This window comes from Lepidochelys olivacea (assembly GCF_965140295.1).
Source record: "Lepidochelys olivacea isolate rLepOli2 genome assembly, chromosome: 1".
Lineage (NCBI taxonomy): Eukaryota > Metazoa > Chordata > Testudines > Cheloniidae > Lepidochelys > Lepidochelys olivacea.
The window spans coordinates 120,558,798-120,574,603 of record NC_140411.1 but is presented as its reverse complement, the minus strand read 5'-3'; the positions used below and the strand labels follow the sequence as shown (position 1 = coordinate 120,574,603).

Below are 15,806 nucleotides of genomic sequence, written 5' to 3'. Positions count from 1 at the left end.
CCTGTGGCCTGCCTCTCAGCTATAGCAGATAACTTTCTTAGCATCTCACACAACTCAACAGGCTGCAATCTGAAAATATCATTCCAAACTATAACTCGGGTGGGGTTTACAAAGTGGTCATCTACCTCTGCACAACTTAGTTTACAAGACAACACCAAAATCTTCATTTCTGTGAGTGGGGAGTCGCTAATGTACAATGGGTAATGCCTAGCATTACATGTTATCATCAGTGGGTGGCATACTAACTGTGGAGAATTAGGTGACAGTGTCTTGGGCTATGATTCCCAGAACCCATTGTCTGAAAGTCTCCACAGACATGTTAACCTTCACACTGTAATGGAGGCTGACACCCTCACTGCTGGTGAGACAGTCATCCTTCTGGTGGAGCAACCATTAACACCTAGTGGCTATCAGAGTCTGGCTATGTAGGCTTCTTTCACACACAAAACTAGCCACTAATCTATCATTTTACCGGAAAGCCATTCCCCTTTCCTGGTCCCTTAAAAAGAGTGCAAAAATCTTGACCCCTGCGTAACGATACACTAGCCCTGATTATCATCAAGAGAGTGCCATGGGGATTCCTTTGGAGTAGATGGATGAGAAGAGAATGAAGGAAGGTTAAAGATTAAGTGGAAACTAGAGTTTACAATAGGAATAAAGAAAGGACTATCCTGAGACCCTGTTGTTAGGAATAATTAGGAACAGGCATCTTCATGTGATTCACAGCCAGATCACTCTCACCTGTCTGGCATATATATGTAAGCAGAGTCAGGATGAGCTCCACCCTGACATCTGGTGGTGAGGTGTGGCAAGTTGTGGAAAAGAACTTCAGGGGCTGATCTCATTTGCATAGGCACACCCACCCTGCCTAGAATGAGGCTATAGCTGCCCAAATGGTCACTTTGGCTGCTGTGGGATCCCCAGTGTCTCTGTTATTGGGGCAGGAAGAATAAATTGTTATTACCCTGATTATGGGAATAAAGGACAGTGGAACTGTACTTGGCCTTTTGTTATGATGGAGGGACTCGCCATCAACTAAGTAGCACTTGCTAGGCAAGGGACATGGATTCCAAAACTCTGTGGATTGAGTGAGGCTGGGGACAGATATTAATACTTGGTGGCATGGACCCCCTGGTGAGGGCCTTACATGTTAATTGCACTTCCTCCTCTCTCCGCTGTAGAATATCAGAGCTAATTTTGATTCCATTAGGGATCTAGTTAGAGGCTGCTGAGCTGAATTCACTTTGGGCCAATGGTGCACCAGCACTGAGGCTCCCCTACTACAAGCTGAAATCACAAAAGAGCTAAACTTACTAAGAGCTTAAATCACTGAGTGTTGTGTTAAGTAGTGGAGGAGCCTGAAAATATATGGTGGAACAGTTTGCGGGACGGCGAGCAGAGCGGCTGGTGGAGCAGAGCAGTTTGCGGGATGGCAAGTGGAGCGGAGCCGTTCGTGAGATGGCAGCGGAGCCGTTCGTGAGACAGCGGAGCAGAGCGGAGGCATTCATGAGATGGCGAGCGGAGCGGAGTCCTGTGGAGCTGTGGGGTAGTCATGTAAGGTGCCCCTTACCTCTTTCCCCCCCGCCACAGGCACATTTTTACCCAGACTGGGGAGTAAAACTCTGCAGATAAGATTTTGGACTCTGGGGCTGCCCTGACCAGGGACAGAGACTTTTGGGTCGTTGGACTTTTGGGACTTCGGGTGATTTTGGGTTGCTGGACTCAAGAACTAAAGGGAAAGGACATGCCCCAATTTGCTTGGGGTGGGTTTTTTGCTCATGGGCTGTGTTATGAATCCTGTTCGTAGTGTTTCCCCAATATAATGCCACATTGTTTCTCTCTGTTATTAAAAGGCTTTTTGTTCCACTCAGACTATGCGCTTGTGAGAGGGGAAGTATTGCCTCTTGGAGGCGCCCAGCAGGGGTGGTATATATTTGTCCCAGGTCACTGGGTGGGGGCTTGAGCCGGTTTTGCACTGTGTTATTGGAATGGAACCCCTAGATACTGAACCCAGCCCTTGTTGCTGCCAACTCTGACAGGCGGAAGGGTTACATATAATAGTCCACATCTACCTATTTGCTTATACAACTTCTGGCATAATGGGCTCTCAATCCTGAGTGGGTATTTGTGTTCCCATAATAGAAATCCACTGGATGCTACCAGGATAGAAATAAGAATAAATATCCATTAAGGGGAAAACTAGAACAAGAAGCCCAATTCTCAGGGCTTAAAGGGTGGATAAGGTAGCTTGGAGAGCACTATTGTAAACTGCCACGCAAACACAATTGGCTCAGCATGGCGCAGACATTTTTATTACCCTCAAAAACTTGGATGACTAGCAAGCGACAGCCTATTAGAAAACATTCTAGAGGATCCCGGATGCTTATTCTTTTAAGATACTAAGGGCTGCTCCCTTTTTGAGCACCCCTACAGGCATTTTCAGACCGGAGGGATGGAATAGGACCTGGCTGTCCATCCTCTCCCTGCATATTGGTAGTTGTACTTGTCCCAGGTATAGTGGCTTGTTCTAGATAGAGATGCTTTTGGGATTGGTGACAGGTACTCTGGTCAAATGACTTTGCCACCTCAGGAATATCAGGGAACCAGGATATGAGATGGAGTTTTTCCTAGAGCGCTATCTGTCACCAGATGTTTTGTCAGTAGATGTGGAAACCAAGGAAACTCTATATCCCATGTCCCAAATACCAGGACTGTCTGGTCAGGATGAGAGTTTCCTTCTTTGCCTAAACCTTTTGCAGGACCCAGAGAATGAATGGGAAGGGGTGGAATGCTGTACATCAGTGGGCCTCTCAAGCTAAAAAAAGAACATGCCCATGACATAGGCTTGCAGTTTCTAGTACAAGAAACAGAATCTGAGGAATCTGATATTTTCTACTATCCGCTACTGGAGATGCCCCACTGAGAGTGCACTGTCTGAAGAGTCTTTGGGGTTAAGACCCACTTTCCTGGACACAGCTCCAGACATCTCAGCCAATCAACTCTGAGATCCTGCAAGATGGACTGCCTTGATGGACAACGGGCACTCCACCTTCCAGTGTATTAGAATAGACACCACCAGAACAAGTCTCTCTCTTCCACCACCTCACTGTTGGACAAAACCTTTGCTGTGAGAAAAGTGCCCTAAGCCAGTTATCACTCTGATGGTCAGGAGAAGCAGATGGGCATACTGGTTAGAGTGGAGCCAGGCAGCCTTTTCAATCACTGCCATTACGGTTAAGAGGAGGAGAGGGAGATGGGTCTATGACAATTCTAAATGATACCTGTAGGGGGGTAGAGGAGCATCTAGTACCTTTTCCATTCCCTAACTCCCAAGAACAGGGGCTGTTTTGAGAGAGGTAAAGGGCTGGCTCCTTTCCCTTAAAGCCTAGACACAGGCTGAGCTCAGCAGAGATGGCCGAAGGATGAAGATGGGCTGGACAATGGGGCTCTTTAGTCTATTGTTTATGTTCTTATACTGTGCTCATCAAGGTGATATCTGAATGCCTCATAGCTCCTGCTCCCTGAACGCACCTGCATCCAGTCCTGCAGGCTGGCCCTCGGGCACCCTACTGAGGTCAGCCCATCTGCCTGTTGCCAGCTTTGGAAAGGTCATCCCAAGTGGTGGTTCTTTCTCGGGAACAGAATGAGTCCAGAGAGCAGGCAGGGTAGAAAGAACCATTAAAAGGAGAGGACCATTGCTGACCTGCAGGTTCCACATTCCTGTCTAGGCCTCTTTAAGGATGCTGTTGCCTCCATGCTGATCTGTGACCTGAGAATAACTCCCTCTGAGACTGTGAGGCAGAGAGAGATTGCAGAGTGCAAGGAAAATAAGGCATGGAAAGCTTCCTGTGTTCCAGAAAGCAAGCAGTTGCAGACCATTTTAGATTGCTGGGGCCCCACTCTCACAGAAATAAATGTTTGCAATGACCATTTGAAAATATGCTTGAATACAATTATTGAAAATTTCAATTTGCTTTTCATCTGAAGCTTCTAACAAAATTTCCCCTCTCATCTGGGTCAAGTTGGTATGATGCAGAAAAAATTGTACAAGGCAAATCATTTGTTGCTTGACTGCAGAACATTCTACCAATGAGAATATAAGAACAGCTCTGTGTTTTATCATGCTTCTAAATATGCCAGTATTATCTGCTTAATGACACAAGCAAAAGGGTAGTATTTAGTACCACCTATTGCCTGCTCCACTATTTTTAATAGTTTGATTTTGATTGTGCTATTTCATTTGCATTTCATTTTACATAGTTAACAACTTTACTGAGGACAACTCATCATCCATCAAGAAAGAAGATGAGAATATAATAATTCTTGGAAGTAAGTGATTGTGCTGGTTAAAAGAATAAGGACTAAATGAAACTAAAGTTTCTCACTGAGAGAATTTGAAGACCTTCATGATTTATCACTATGAAAAAATACAGTGGGTGTTTTGGCTTAATATTCTAATTTTTCTGTTGATAAATAATTAAACAATCAAATATGGGCCAGACTCGGATACCCTTACTTACAATGAGTAAAACCTTACTCCTCTCACAGTCACAGAGTAAGGGACACAACATAAGTAAGGGTTTCAGAGTTTGGCTCATTGAATTTAAACTTTCCTGCTAAATAGGAAACAGCAAAGAAAAAACTCACTTTGGTGATTCATGTAAAGAAAGTTGAAAAACTAGCCAGAGTCCATTAGATGAATTACTCGGTTTCACTACTTCAACGGTCGCAAATTACAAGGGCCAGGCCTGTTCTGCCACCTCCGTCCCCCTCCTGAGTAGGTTATGGATACATTTAGGACAAAGTTTCATTGATCTGACTATAGTTCATTAATCATTCATGAAAGATTTTAACTGTACCCCAGGACTATGAGACAAAACAAGTTTTCTGCCAGCAGTAATCATTTTCAGATTCTCATGCTCTGGAGATTGCATCTCTTCTCTTCATCCTTTATTGCAATGAGCTGGTACTTGGGAACATAATCAGCAGATATTCAGTTTTCTGTGTGTATTAAATGAGCTACCAAAACTACTTGAAGCGCCACAAGTTGCAATCTGTTGTTGTAGGGAAATCAAAGAGGAAATTAAATGTCTTCATTGTAATTGGGACTGAGCAGTAAGCTAGTTCGTTGTAATTGGCATGAAGCAGTGAGCAGAACAAGTTGAATGGAGCTGTTGCGACAGACAACCTGGAGAGTTAAAGTGGGCCCAGAAATCTCTAAGTTTTTTATCTACTGGGAACAGAAATGCTACATAAACCTCTGAGTTTGCAGGGATTTTTGGAAAACAGGCTAATTAAAGGTCCTGAAAAATGTTCTGATGGGTTGTAAGAGTGTCTTTGGGACACAGAAGCCACACACTGAAGTGTACACCTAGAACACACACTTTGTCATGTGGGATCCAGCTAGCTTGTGGTTGGATATGCAGATACTCTGCTGTCCATTTTTACTCTCCTGAGGACTACCTGCTGGCCATTAGTACAGTAGGTTAAATGTACTGTGCCAAATTATGCTCTCTGTGACACTTGTATAATTCCATAGACTTCATTAGGGTTGTACCATTGTAAGTGAGAAAAGAATTTGGTCCATTGCCTCCTTGAACTTTATTCAGTTAACATAATAGACGTAACTGAACTTGGTATATTCAGTACAGCTTGTTTGTGTTCCTCTATTTGTAGGTTCCACCTCTGCTTAGTAATCAGAAAGGATATGACCATAAGGACAATTTCCTTGCTTACAAAGTGCGTCTTTGCCACTTCATTTCAGGGCACTGATACACAGGAAGAACTACATGATAAGGCATTTGATATTGAAATTAGCATCTGTTGCAAAAGGAAGCAGACATGGATAATTATATTTCAACTTCTATTAAAAGCTGTCAAAGTTGATATGAGGTTAGCTGCATTCCGATATTATTAGAATATACAGAAGCTTGGGAGTCACATCAGATCAAATGTCCTTACATGAGGCTTGTCAGTCAGACTTTACCTTTTTCGCACTGCTTGTATTTAGGCATTGGATGGACTTTCATCTTTCTTTAATTTTCTTACTTTTTATTTTTAAGATCAGAAACACATTTTTTTTTATCTAAAAGGCCAGAAGAGTCCACTGCTCTGACCTCCTGTATAACACAGACCACAGGCTTCCATGAATTAATTCCTGCTTCTAGTTCAATCACTGTGGCTGAATTAGAGCATATCTTTTAGAAAAACATCCAATCTTGATTTAACAATTATAAGTCATGAAGAATCCACCACAACCCTTGATAAATTGTCCCAAATGGTTAATTACCCTCACTGTTAAAAATTTGCACATTGTTTCTAGTCTGAATTTGTCTAGCTTCAGTTTCCAGTCATTGGAAGTTATACCTTTGTCTACTAGACTGAGAAGCCATATATTATCACATTTCTGATCCCCATGTAAGTACTTATAGACTGTGATTAAGCCACCCCTTAAAATCCTCTTTGATAAACTACATAGCTCCTTAAGTCTACCACAACAGGGCATGTTTTCCAATCCTTTAATCATTCTCATGGCTCTTCTCGGAACCCTCTCCAATTTATCAACATCCTTCTTGAAGTGTGGACATCAGAACTGGACGTACTATTCCTGCAGTGATCACACCAAAACCAAATACAGAGGTAATATAACCTTCCTATTCCTACTTGATATTCCTGTTTATACAACCAAGAATTGCATTAGTCCTTTTGGCCCAGGACTGCACTGGGAGCTCATGTTCAGCTGATTTACTGTATATTATTTCAGCACACTTTATCTTATTATATTCTTTGCTCTTAATATTATTCTGAGGATTATTTTTCCAATCTGTTTTTTTTTTCTGAGGGTTTTAAAAATAATTTGTCGACTATATAGTTTGAGTGTTTCTTCTGTAAATCTGCAATAGCTATGTGTTGGTGGTTTCATTATCCAGTCAATGCTTATTTAAGGTTCACAAGCTAAAAAGTTACTAAATTTTTTTGGGGGAGGGGCTTTCAGCTCCTGAATATTTGTTTGCCACCTTGGGCTTTTTAATCAGTATATTTCTGGAGTTTGTTGTTCATTTTCTCCTAATCCTTCTTCATCTTAAGGGGCAGCGTATTCTAGAGATGTGAGTCAGGAACTACGAATTAAAAGATTAGGGTTCTAGTCCAGAGTCTGCCTCTGTTTCATCATGTAGCCTTGAACAAATCAGTTAATCTTTCTGTCTGTCTCAGTTTCCTTGTCAATATCATAGAAATAATAATAACTAAATACCTCTCAGGGGTATTGTATTAACTAGTTAATATCTGTAATGCCAAATTTGCTGCATACATAGTATTAGCCATTTAGCAAAGTTTACATGTTGGCAAATGTTGATTTTTCTATTCTGACTTTAGAACCCCAAAAAGATCTATGACCAAATTCTGCCTTTGTATACACATGTAGCATTCCAACTGACACAAGGTAATTTGGCTCCTACTTGTCTACATTAAAAATATTAAAGTTCGTTCCATCTTATATTAATAAAATGACTAATAAAATTAATAATGCCCAGTGACACTGGCGAAAATTCTGTCAGTTCAGGGAAGCAGCAATTACCTTGCAAAGAGAAAGAGTCTTCTTTCAAAGGAGGATTCTCTTAATCCAAGACAAAAATTTTTTAGTGAAAGTGGCATTGAAATTGTGAACACATCAGGGGAAACTACCCCAAACTTCAACAGAATGCCAAAGTTTTACACAAATCATGAGAAAGCATGAGAATTTAAATTACAGTTGGACTATTCCAAAAAGTCTCTAGGTACACCAAATATTCTTAACTTTGTCCCTGCCCACTGCCACTGCCATCACTGTTTCTGATGTTTTGTAAATATCAAAGTATTTTTTTAGTCACTGCCCAAACTGTCGGGAGGCAAGAAAGAAGACGAGGTGAAATCCAGGCTTCGCTGAAGTCAATTGCAAAACTTCCATTGACCTCATTGGGTGCACGATTTCACCGAAGGCCCTGCCCTGGAGAGTTTATAATAGCAGTTCTCAAACTTCTTCTGATGATCTGGCAGATGGATCCTTCTCCAGGTCCCTTTGCAATATCCTAAAGCAGTTGTTACTGTGACTCCTTTCTCCGTCATTTCTGTTTGTTCTTTTTATTCCTTCTTGTCTTTTCTCTGTCTTGTCTTTTTTTTCTTTCTTATTCTTTTTGCTCTTTGACACATATTTAGCTGACTCTCCCTGCTGTCAACCCTTCTGGTACCTCTGATCTTCTTCCTCCTCAGACTCCCACTCATGCTGAGGAGGGACTCCCTGGTACCACACCAAGCCTGAGTTAAATTCATAGGAGTAGAGAACAGCTTGGCAACACTTGGAGCCTTTTCCCTTGTATATGTAGGCTGCTCCCACAGATAGTTCCTGTAGAGAGATACTGGGGGCAGGGGAGAGAAGGAAGACAGATGGCTTTCAAGGAGCTGCCTGCTATGTTGTCTGCAGACGTGGCAGCACTTTTGCAGTGAGCAGGAGGGGCAGATCTGGGGTTCTGCAGCTTTCCTCAGCAACACTCATCTTACTTGCCTCATGCCTCTTCCTGACTAGTCTGTTGCCTCTGGAGGGAGAGCTCACTTCTCCAGCACAGGAAACATTGGCTTACACTAAATAGACATAGACAGATAAGGGATGGTAGATGGAATGCAGCAGCATGCAAGCAATTGAGTGGTGGAGTTAGCTCGTGCCTTGTAAGCTGCATATTTTTTTTAAAAAAGTTATTTAATTATAATGATTTATTATTGCTGGTTAACAGTTCTTTGGCAGGAGCACTAGTATTTATGGTCTTCATAGAAGAAGTGTGTTTTAAGGAGGTGAGCAGAGGATGGAAACATGGCATGGGTTTCATGTATAGATGTTCACATGGAAGAAGGAATGGAAATGAAGGGGGAGAAGGATATGGGAGGCAGCGGTTGATTGTGCAGCTTTACAGGAGATGACAGTGAAATGGGACGTGCAGGGGCTAATTTGTCAAGGGCTTTGATTTAAATTTGATGTTGAAGGCCAGGGATAACAAGTGAAAGGTTTAGTGTTTGATCTAAAGCCTTTTAAAGTCAGCAGGAGTTATTGAAGTGACTTCATTGGTTTTTGGGTCAGATCCTTAGTGACTGGGGCTGGACATGGTCAGATGGCAGGCAATATAGATAATTTCAGTGGAAGAATATTTGCTATACTGAAGAAGACAAGGCCAGCTTTTCGGGAGCCAGAGATGAGGAGGTTGTAGTAGTCAAGGTGAGAAATCTTCAGGCTTGGACAACAGTTGTGATCGTGGGAATAGACAGAATTTGGAGATGTGTAAAGAAACAACTTTATTTAGCAATATGGGGAGCGAAGTAAGATGTGCTTGTATTTGTTTAATTTACAGTCTATTTTAAAGTGTTTGCTACTAGAGAAGAACCCAAATCAGAACTTGATCTATTGTGAACCTCCCTAAACTTTGATTTAGGCCAATCTCTAATTTATGTTAGTACTGTGAGTCATGGCAACAGTATTCAAATTGAGAGCTTGATCCTGCCTTTCATACACTGAATCTGATTTTGTAACACAGGCCCTGATGTGAGCCAAGTTTGGCAGGATCAGACTGCACTCTTATGGTGTCTTATCTGTCAGTTTCAGTGAAGCAATCATGGTCTTCTTGTCATTCCTTGCTAAAGTGCAAATGTAGATGTCACAAAGCTTTAAAATCAGTGCAGGCAAACCACAGCATTGCTGAAAATTGGCTCCATTGACTTACTTAAATCTTGTTCCAGATTTCAGTTTGGTTTGTTGCCAAAAGGATCATTCCTTTAATATGCAGATAATAATGGACTTACCCTGGGTAAGTGAAGTTCATATTAATAATGAGGATCATTTTTTCCAATCAAGAAATATAGTCACATTACCTACAGAAGAGAGGGCTGAGCAAACCAGTCCAGATTAAGGAAGGGCTGGCCTGAGACTTCACCAATCCCTGAAACCAAACATTTTTTATTTTCATTTTTGCTCATCTCTGCTCTTCTGCTTCTGCTCTTGACCTGAACTGAGATGTTTCTTGTACTATGGACAATCATCATGAACAGATTGTTCTCAAAGGAAAGGAATTTTTTTTTACAAGTTTCCCAGAACATCTTGGAAAACCAACTTATTTTGAAAAAGACAGATAGGTTTTGACTAAGCTTTTGGATGTGTGTGGTTTTTGGTTTTTTTAACCAATCCTACCTGCATTGAAATAAATGGCAAAACTCCCATTAATATTGGTGGTTCAGAATCAGACCCTAAACCTCCAAACATTTTGAAGATTGTTTCCAAACCTTTAAACCCAGGTCTGATGTTGAAAAGATGTTTGCTTTGTGTTTTTTTAGGTCTGACTGTTCTCATCTCTCTGCTTATTGTCATTCCTGAGAAGGCAGCAAGCACAGCACCATTGAAGAGGTGCATAGATGGAGTACTATGTGGAAATGACCGGATGTGGGTACATTCTCTGGCCATGGCATATGCAAATGCAATTAGCATCCTGTTATGCAAGATACTGACTAAAAATAGTTCTGATGGCTAACAGATTGCATGGCCCTGTTCCAATTTACCTGATGGATCTGTTTTCTCTTTACGCACCTGGCTATGCTCTGTGATTGGCTGATATTAGACTTCATAAAGCCCCATAATATCATCTAAGATCTTATGGCAAAAAAGCAGGTTGCCATTTTGCTCCCAGTTTTGGAACTAATTACAGACTGAAATAAGTCACTGTTTCAAATTTCCTGGGACTTTTAAATTCAGATGTAGAGGCTGTATTTACTTGGATTTATTTAGCTTTGTTAAAAATGATTCGACTCTGGAGAAGTTTACATGCATGGCCTTTCTTTTCATTACAAATTTTAACTTTGTATTGATTGTGAATGCATGTCCAGAAATTCAAGACATAGTATTGTCTGATAATGTAGGCTGTAGTAAGACATATTCACTAAACACAACTTGAGGACTTCTAAAAACAAATTATTTTCTGCTGGGGGATATATAGCTGTATTGATTGTGATTGAGTGATTGGACTAATGTACTCTTGCTTCATTCACAAGAATGGAAAAGAGCTGCTAGTTTTCAACTGGTGTCTAAATTCCTGTACTACTAAGAATCCTGACAGCAGCTTATTCATTTTGGATTATATTAAAGCTAAGCATCAATTGTGTTTAATGCTATATTTTAGATGGAAGGAAACTTACATATGTATTAGTCTAATACCGGAGTGTGATCCTGCAGTGTTTATCTATTTCTATCAGTGCCTAAAGAAGGCAGCTATTTACATGTAAAAGCTGCTCTAATTTTTCCTTTTGTATAACTTACATAGGCAAAATGAATGTATTAAGCAGTGTTTGAGATAATTCACTGATTTCCTATGTACCCTGTATATAGCTCTTTAATCTTCATAACCTATTTACCTGCTCTTGCTAAGAGATGTCCATATCATTATTAATCAAAGTATTAAAACTTAGTTCTTTTCTTTAAGTACACCAAGAGTTTGAGTCTGGAGCCATGTTTCTCAGACCAAGTTTTGATTCCTTCTTCAACTTCTGTTTATACAATTTTACAAAATTTTGGCAGGAATCAAGAGCACATACCAGGGTGTTGGCTTTTATGAATCTCTTGGGATGTGAAAGTCAAGCTGACTGGTTGAACTTTGGTTACATATTCCAGACAAGCACAATGACTCTATTTATTCAGACTTGGCAGACTGAATGTAGATTGACTCTGTGGGTAATAAATTTTCACAGCCACAAAATTTCAGTGGCAACCAACCTGATCCTGAGGAGAAAAATGCATTCAAGGAAAGAGACTTGGGTTGCAAAAATACGTTAGATTATTATTCCATGTATGCATAGCAGTCAGTTAATTTATTTGGCCATTGATTGACATGAATTGCATAAGTAAATTCAGAGTGTTTTTTCCCTTAAAGGCTCTGCTTTCTGTTCGGAAATTTTCATATTGTAAAAGGACAAAGAAGAAAAAATGAATTGTTCATATTACAATTGGCAATCTCCTTTTAATATTACACCCAAGACTGATTTAAGTTATCCAGTGACCTCTACAATGAAAAGCAGAGTATTCTAATGTGAATGTTTCATGTGCCATTCCACACATCAGGGAACCAAGAGGCAATAACCACCCCAGTTCAGTACTCTGAACAATCTTAAGTACAGTTTTGACATCTTCATGCTACAAAGCATCAGACACTTTCTGAGAGAGATGATGACAAAATTATTACTCTATTCATTATAAATCAAAAGGAAGTGGCTCTTTACCTTGTAGATTTATGTTAATGACCTTGCTATCTGTTAATTGTGTGGTCTTTAGATATTGATTGGGGATTAAAAGGTAAATTTTCTTCAATGTGTATGAAATAAAATATGCCAACTGGAAATTTTCCTTCTACATATCAATTCCTATGATTACTGCCTGTAAAATTAAAATGATCAGTTTAAATGGATAAACTATGCTCATTAAAGGAGGAAAATACATTTATGTAATTAAAATTGACTGTCTAATATTTGTGGATAATGTAATTACTGTAGGCTCGCTTACACACACGCTCAGTTCAACGCTATCCTCTTTTGCCTCCCCATAGCTCCCAAGTCTATGAATCTTGCCTATTGTAACCCCTGGAATGCAGTCCACATTCAGCAAGGCCTTGGTCACTCCCCTACTGAAGCTCTTATTCACATATCCATTTCCCATCTTGACCTCTGTATCCCCACCATTCACGTTCTCTTGCTTTGTCACAATTCTCCAAACATCAGTGTTGACATGTGTCAGGCTCCTCTCCTCACCTGTATAACCTCAGCATTTTTCATTGGCTTCTTGGATATTTCAAAATCAAATACAAAATCTCCCTCCAAATTTTGAATTCTTGTTAAAAAAAATCTTTTTTCTGATTTAAGTAATGGCAAAAAAAAAAAAAGGTTTCTAGTTCTTGTAAAATTTCCCCTCAATTACTGAATGATTATAATTATTCTGAGGGATAGTAGCACTTAGTTATATAAAAAACTGAAATTCATTCATATATTTTTTTCTGTCCCCATTCGTTCCTGTTCCTCTGACTCAAATCTGAGATTAATGGGTAAGGTAAGAGTCATGGAATAGGAAGTAAAGTAGGCTTCTGCGCAAAAACCTGGTAAACAGCAGGGGACAAATGTCAGCTACAGGTGTGGGACCAAGCCATGAAGTTCAGATGGAGAAAGGTAGTTGTAAATTGTGAATCTGGCTGGAGAGTGATTACTCTCATTTAGGCCCATCTCTTGCAAGTCAGATGAACATTTACTACTTTTCTCATCAACAAGGGAAATTACTAAGGATTATTTGTATTACGGTAGTGCCTAAAGGTCCCATCAGAGCTCAGGGCCCCATATTGCTAGGCACTGTGTAAATACACAAAAGAAAAAGCCCATTTCCTGAGGATCTTATGCTCTAAGTATACAAGATGGACAATGCATGGGAGTAAAGAAGTATGATTATTTCCATTTTGCAGATGAGGAACCAAGACACTGAGAGATTCAGCAACTTGCTCAAGATCACGCGGACAGTCTTGGTAAAGCCAGGAACTGAACTCAGTCTCCTCAGTTTCAGACCAGTGTCTTAACCACAAGACCAGCTCGCCACTGGGAACAGTTTTAGGAAATCAATTGTTCATAACATATACAAATGATTTAGCTGAAGGCATTCAAAATAGGGGACTAGCTCCTCAGCCCTGCTTCAGTTGATTTATACCTCTTTGGTGGCACAAAGCAGCCATAATGCGGTCTTACCAATTTAGTGTCAGAGAAATTCTTGGGTGGCAAAGAACCACCATAGAGGGTCCTACTCCTGGCCCCTTGTATAGAATATATATCCAGGGAAATGGGACAAGGTCAAGGAATTTCTATACTTCCACACTTGTACAATATTCCCCCATTGCCGAATGGCTCCTGGAGGTCATAGAGAGATGATATAAGTCAAAACACCCTTGAAGATGCTCTAATTTACACTGCAGAACAACTTAGTTCCTGGCCACCCAGGACTGGTGGGAAAGAGGGCAAAAGTGGCATTAAGCACATCTTGGAGGCAGCGCAGGATTGGGGTCAAGATCTCCAGGATTTCTGAGATAATTTAACTGAGAGGGAGAGTAAATATTAAGGAACAATGATGCAAACAGATTCTATAGGATATTGTTGATTTAGCTGATTGGTCCAGCAGATGGCAAAAGGAGGTCAGTGTCTAAAATATAAAATAATTAGTCTGAAATGGAGGAACCACTTCATGGAAGATGTGCTAAATGGAGCTATCTTCCAGCACACTGATCAGGAAAAAGGGGCAACAGCGTAAAAGTCATTGAAACCATTAATGCACTGCACACTAATAATTAAAAAGGTAAACAAGGTATTAGGTGAAAAGAAAAGGAGGACTTGTGGCACCTTAGAGACTAACCAATTTATTTGAGCATGAGCTTTCGTGAGCTACACTTGAAGTGAAGCTGTAGCTGAAGTGAACTGTACTGAAGTGAGCTGTAGCTCACGAAAGCTTATGCACAAATAAATTGGTTAGTCTTTAAGGTGCCACAAGTCCTCCTTTTCTTTTTGCGAATACAGACTAACACGGCTGCTACTCTGAAAGGTATGAGGTGGTATAAGCAGAAAAATAGATTATACAAAACAAAAAGGCGATACTGTAATATTCTATTGCCTGGTACTTAGTATTCCAGAAGCTAACATTCACAATACCAGTTGCTGAGCCATAGGAAAGGTATTATTAGCTTGAAGATGTGGCACAGGGAGAAAAAGACGTCAGGTCTGTGGAAGTAGGCAGGAATTAACAGCAATTTCCCCCCCCCCCCAAATGTATTATGTTCTTAAACCCTGCATTCCTTGACTAGCATACACCTTCTTATCCCTATCTCCATTTGCCATGGGAGATATAGATCCATATGCCTATTTTCTACCATTTTCAGAAACAGCCACCCTGTCCCATGTTTCCAAATCCCATCCTTAATTGAGACTCATCTCTTCTTCCTTAACTCAATGGTTTACTGTGACTCCTAAATCCTAACGTTTACTTCCTAAAACACATAATCCTACTCCTTGAACCCAACAATTCCTTGAGCTCATTACTGTTCCCAGAACATTCTCTTTGTCTCTTATTTCGCCTTGCCCTAGTCTGTCTACACACTGTACAGTAAACTACCGAGACATGCAAGAAAAGTAATTAACTCGGACGTGTTTCGGGATCCCTTGCAAGAAATACATTAAGCAAAAAGAAATTTTATAAATATGGTAAACAACTTTAATCCATGAGCTGAATCTTCTTAACACCCAACCTTTTTATTCAAAATTGGTGAAATATTAGTTTATCTAATATAAATATCAAAAAGGTTTGCAGCATGTTTTAAAATACAGATGCTTAGGCTATGTCTACTCTGCGAGCGAGGGGTGTGGTTTTGAGCTTGTGTCAACATATTTGCACTAGCTCTCATTGAGCAAGCGCACTAAAAACAGTAGTGTGGCTGCAGCAGCATGGGCAGCGGCGGCCGCCCCACATACATACCCAGGGGATCCAGGCAGGCTGGTATTCTGGGTGGCTAGCCCATGTTGCTGCTCACTGCCGTCTGTGCTATTGTGGCTACACTACTATTTCTAGTGCTCTAGCTCAGTGTTTCGCAACTTTTTTGATACCAGGGACTGGCTTGCTGCCTTTCTAACATGTGTCAGGGAGATCTCAGGAACTGGCAGCGGTCCTTGAGAAAAACTGCTTGAGAAAAACTGTTCCAGTTCCAGTGGTTTTCAACCTTTTTCATTTG

General features: G+C 40.6%; 1 protein-coding gene and 1 long non-coding RNA gene across 4 annotated transcripts in view; one reads left to right on the top strand and one right to left on the bottom strand.

Annotated features, from left to right (window-relative positions):
* AFF3 (ALF transcription elongation factor 3) overlaps positions 1-15,806 on the bottom strand; it is a 478,017-nt gene that overhangs the window by 105,844 nt on the left and 356,367 nt on the right. The window lies entirely within an intron of this gene.
* LOC311527536 lies at positions 5,600-12,341 on the top strand. The gene is made up of 3 exons (XR_014713358.1): positions 5,600-8,700; positions 9,760-9,827; positions 10,351-12,341. It is a non-coding gene; the product is annotated as an uncharacterized lncRNA (long non-coding RNA).